Source organism: Melanostigma gelatinosum (genome assembly GCF_949748355.1).
Source record: "Melanostigma gelatinosum genome assembly, chromosome: 10".
NCBI classification, from domain to species: domain Eukaryota; kingdom Metazoa; phylum Chordata; class Actinopteri; order Perciformes; family Zoarcidae; genus Melanostigma; species Melanostigma gelatinosum.
Window position 1 is genome coordinate 21,532,802 of NC_136643.1, and position 6,014 is coordinate 21,538,815.

The following is a 6,014-nucleotide window of genomic DNA, read 5'->3' on the forward strand; positions in this document are numbered from 1 at the left end:
TCCCAAAAAATACAACCCTGGAAATATTTTCTTTTCCATTCATCGGGGGTTAAAAAAGAAAATCACAGAAGTTTTGCATCCCTCTTAGGTGCCTGTTTTGTTCACGGATCCTCAATAAAGTTGTACCTCCCCTCAGGCATGTGCTCTCAGTACATTCTGTGAATCGTCAGGATCATCCAAAATAAAGCCAGTTCTCACAACCCCGGGATATTTTCATTCCCGCAGTGACAGGCTAATTGATTAGAACCACACTGGGTTCTTGGCGTGGGGATTGCAGCAGATATAATAGTACAGAATAGCTCTGTGACTGCTCTAACAACATGCATGTGTTACTGGCACTAGAAGGCACAACAAACATTATAGGTGTAGGGGTTGGATTATTAGATTATGGACCACCTCCCAAAACTCAGAATTCCAATATATTATTTCCATGCCCTCGGAAAATAAATCGATACTTGTGACCACGAGCAAAGTCAGAAACCAGTGAAGTAAGTCTCAAAATTGTGATGCCATCAAGACTAAAATCTGGAGCTCAATAGAGGCGGGATGGGAGACAGATTTTGTGGACACACTGAATGTCAGTGTTCCTTTTTTTTGTACCCAAATTACTTTTATTCTATTGCAGCGTTGTCAGTTCTGACACAGGAAATGAACCCACACACTCAGAACATTCCCCCTTGTGCTCTCAGGGTTGTCTATAAAGTATTTCCCAATGTATTGTCTATGGAGCAGTTCCACACTTTATGCTTGATGACATCACAAGTTTGAGTTTCAGCACTTTTGGTTTTTGAAGAGTGTTGTTTTTACAATTTGCTTCGGTCTGTCGTAGACCATAGCAATAACAGGCATGCAAATGGGCGTAGTTCCCCTGTAAGATAAAGTGGTTGAGTAATACTGTAAATAAGAGATTATTAAATGTCAATCATTGTGAAGAAATCCATGCAGAGCCCTGCTCGTTCACCTGATGTTAAACGATATCCCTGTTGTGCTGCCAGATAAAGCCTAACAGTGTCATATTGTTGCTTCAATCAAAGTGTCCTCGACAAAAGAAGTAAAAATATGTTTGTGGGAAAAGGAGAGTAAAAATGCTTTATGACTACTTTTTGTTTTTAACTTTCTCTTTTTGAAACACTTCAATCACCGATGCCATCGGAATACTGATTGTCTAACTGACAGCCCTGTCATTTGTCTCAGTTCCCTCTGGTGTAATTGCACAGCTCTCCCTTCCGTTGTACTGTTTGTCCTGCCTGCTCTCCACATTTCACACGACATCCCAAAACATGTGCCCCTGCATGCAAAAGCCTTCAAGCACCGGTGCTTATTGACAGCCTTGTGCACCCATACTCCTTTTCTCCCCTCTCTGTGTCTCCTACGCTCACAAAAACACACACACACACACACACACAGAGCCAAGAATTTGCTTTTTAGAAGTTTGTTACTGGAGTTGAGCCTTGTAATTGACTAACCTCTGCACCGACGCGCTCCCCTCTGCTTTGCTCATTTTCGTCAGCTCGGTCCAAAACTCTCCAAGAAACATGAACTTCGCTTGAACTCCCTTCTCAGAGAGACACAGAGCGAGAGAGAGGGTGCGACAAACATGACTTATGTCAGTTAGTATATAGCACAATGTACTGTCACGATGTTATGGGCCCATGTATAGTGACAGAGAGTCAGGTAAAGAAAGGCCAAGACTAGCCAGAGACACAGAAAGAGAAGATGAGGGATTTTGCGAAATAGCCACAAGCTATCATTCAATTACTATATGTTGTAATTATTTCTGACCTTCGATCATAAATCCTATCGGAGTGCACTACCTTCCACTTAATTTGGTATGAGATCCCAGGGTGACAGTAACAGTGGTTTGGGTTCATGATCGTCCTGTGCATGCATCAATTGGTGACAGTAACCATGACACCCGCGCTGCTATTTCTGCAGCAATGAAGTCAAGCTTAAAGAGTTCATGGCAGTAAAGGGGGGAGACGCTGCAAACTAATGAAAGCTCAATACTGTACTGTGTCAAATGCACCAACGGCAAGACACAATGGGAACCCTCTTCAATGTAAAAGGCAAAACTATACTACATCACCATTTATATATCACCTTTGAGTTTACCAGTCTGACAGAGATAATCAGACTTAAGTTACCATGGTTTGCAGCAAAGCAGCAATGCAGTAGTTAGGAAGGAGATTATCTGGATGCTAACCAAGTGGAGATTGAGAAATGTTGAAAAACAGTTTTGATCCAGTTGAAAGCAATGGTTGATCGCCTTTTTCTTTGCCAAGGGTTAGATGAGAAGCACTCTGGTGTTTGTGTGCTATGTGTGAAGCTACAGTTACCAGCCAATGGGCTGAGCTTAGAACAAAGACTGGAAACAGGGGGAAACCAGCCCGCTCTCACCAATTGAAGGAATGAATGACACGACAATTTGTAAGTCATTTTGCGGGCAATGAGAACTCATTTCTCACTCTGAACAAGTGAAGTAGTTTAAACTGTGAGAGAGAGCTGGACGGGTCAAACAAACACAGACCGGTGTCCCAAAGTGTTGTTTCTTTTGTTGTGTTTTGTTCGTGACATTTGTGAGATAGTGAAGTTCTTGACATGTTGTCTTGTTATGTTATACCACAAGACCAGAACCTATATTTTCATAAATACTGTATGACCTAATGTGTTTACATGGCACTCGCCACCAGACTGTGAAAACTTATCTCGGCCGTGTCTCTCCCTGCAGGACAATAAAGTTTCAATTGAACCAGACACTGCAACTCCGCAGAAATACTGGCGAAAACTCTATGTTTTCCTTTATTATTGAATTAAATGTTCAGCAGGTTCATATTTCACGTAGCGGAGTGAGAGTGAGCAGTGAAAGATAAATGTGTTCAAGGTCGACAGGAACATCATGTGTAAAATAAAAATAATGTTCGGGCACAAAACAGGGAACTATAAACCTGGCGTGAGCATTTGACAAAAATAAAGTCTCTCGACACAGAAGTCAAGTTGAACCTCTTCCAACACTGAAATGTTTCCCATATCATTTTTAATGAATGTAAGTGAACATGGGAAACAATAAAGGTGTGTGTGTATGTGTGTGTGTGTGTGTGTGTGGGAGAGAGAAGAAGAATGAGAAGAACACACAAAAAGAGGCAGGGAGAGAGTAAGACGGCAGACCCGAGTCTTTGGCAGGGCACTCGGGTCCAGATGTGGAAATGGTGTGTATTGTGTGTCCGCATGTTCACGTGTATGTGTGCGTGTATTATGAATAATGTTGTGTAGTGGCTCCGCAGCATGAATATGTAACGTGTGTGTCAAAGAAGTGCTGTTGCCTGCTGGGACCTGCACTTGTCGTTCAAGTTTTAAAAATGTGTCCCGAAAGTCATCATCCAAAACACATTTTGAGAGTAATAATGCATGAAAACAGTTCTTAGGGAAGAAATGTCGAATATCTCCTCTTAAAAAGAGAAAGTTGAATCCGTATTCAGTAAAATGCACCTTTGCTCAGGTCAATAGACTCTCTTTTGCTGATACAGCCGTACTTGATCTTGCATGACAGTAGCTTTCTGTGACTAATGTCAGCAAATGCTAACAAACCTTTGCTGGACATTGTTTGTGGCCCACATTTTGTGTGCTGACTTCCTGACTCTCTTATATTTGACACGTTACAATTTTGTGGTGAGCTGTCCCTTTAAGTGACCTGTTTCATAATGTTGTTGACAGCAGTCAAAGTCCAGTAACTTTTGCTAATTGACAATTAAATGCTAAAAACATACTGTAACAAGAGCACAAGTATAAGAACGATAAACTCAGCAAAAGGTCTCCTCTGGGTTAATCTACCTTTCGTTAAATAACATTAGCAAACATTACCTATATGCTACATGGTTATATTGATACATTCCACTTTTATTTCCATAGAGGAATGCATTTTATTTTTTAAAGTTACATAGTATTGCTTTAAAAAGACAATAAGAAAGAAAATAATTCAAAAGTCAAAATCTGACAAACTGAGCTTTTTTTTAATCATGACTAATTTTGAAGTTTATATCTATTTAGCATATCTACCGAGAACTTTTTTTTATTTTCATCATGACTAACTTTTCAACATTTCTTTTCATTTTCCTTGCGGATATGAGCTTCCATTGGGATGCTACTTTGAAGCAATCCAATAAGTCAGAAATGTCAAGTTTGTGCTCAGATTGGTTGTCACCGACCTCAAATTATTCAAAGTATTATTCAAAGTATTCAAAGTATTCAGTCAAAGTCAATGTGGCTCAAGCAAATACCATTAAAAGGTTACATCGTCTTGATTATCAGGGGTTAATCTTTCGGGTAATTTTGACATAAAGTGTACTGAGATCTATCATGAGACTTTATATTTTTATCATGACGACATATTTTTCATCTATATTAACTTATTTCTTTGGGCAATAATCAGACTGTTTTAGAGCAAAAGAGGAAAAAATCACCTCCAACACCTTTTCATGATTTGGTCGATAGCTGCCTCACTGAATCACAATAAAGCCGCTGTTGTTGATTGTCCAAGGGGGACACGCGGGAGTAATGGATGAGTCATATTTCTAAGGAACGGTGATTGGGATGAAACATCCTGCTTTAGAAACAAACTCAAAGTCACAAAAAACACTAACATTCCTTGAAGTAATGAAGCAGAGTCCATGCCAAATCTTCCAGATCAGGGTGCTGTGATAAATCCCTCTGGAAGAAAATATGTGGGATTGTTTCCCTGATCGTCTACATTTGTTGATGGCAACTTAATTGCGTCTGAATGCTGCATTCATGTTGTGTTTTACTACTCTGGTGACTCCATGCTGGCAGAAAGCTTCATTCCCTCCAATGGTTGGGGAAAACCTTTTTATTTGTGGTCTCTGAATCTTTATTCTAGCCTACTCATGAAGCACTGAGATGAGTGATATCATGTGGTCTTCATCAACAAGGGCGCTTTTTGTCATACGTTATACCCATTTAAATTGAAAGATTACACACAAGAGAAGAATGAGGACTTGCAGACGATTTTAACAAGCCCTTATTTTTTCATGATACTTTTTCTTCTCTCGGAACACAAGAGGGTCCTCACATTGACAGAATTCAAACGTTTGCAAACCCACCTCCTAAACACATATAGATGCTTGTTCATGACAACTCATCATACTCAGTTTACTTGGCAGTACTCAGCCTATGGAAACAGTCATAGAAAAGGCTCTGTGAAAATGCTCTGATGATGTAAACAGGGGTTACCCCGCAGGGAGGGTGTAACGAAAATATGCTGCTGCATTATAAGTGAAAGATCCAGAGTTTTTGGAGTTTATGCATCGGGATTAAAAGTCAGGATATTTCAGCCTCTGCTCTATCTAGATCTTTCTTTTTTTTAAATAAACATTTCTGTTTAGAGTCCTCAAAATGTATGGAAGGGAAACTATAAAAAAAAAATGAATGAAATAAATAATTCAAGGCAGGGCTAAATTAGCCTGTAGGTTGAAGACAATTGAAGTTGTTTGAATTCAAGTAGTAAAGGAAAGTAAAGAGTAAAAGGAAGAATTACCGTGTAAAGTAAATTGTTTAATTCCCTAATTTGTTGGTTATTTTTGTCAATGCAGGATACAAAATGTGTACCGTTTTACACACACACACACACACACACACACACACACACCTACACACGCACACACACGGTAGCTTAAAAATAATGGTGGGATTTGAGGATAAAAAGTCAGTCTTCCCTGAGCTTCATCATAATCCTCATTCTGTCCTCCTACTCATCTTCCCCCTTTTAACCAAATCGCTGAAGTCAACACAACACTCAATATACTTTTGCAATACACTCGATGCAGTCCACACTTTGTCGTCCACCACATCTCCTCCAGTGGACATGCATGTTCTCCCTCACAGAGGGCGCAGGCTATGTGTTTCAGGTTTCCTTATCTAAAAGGATCTCTATCCTGCTTGAACAAGGCACTTGACCTCCCTCGGCGCTCCTCTTCTGCCTGGGTGACGCAAAAAAAAGTGGG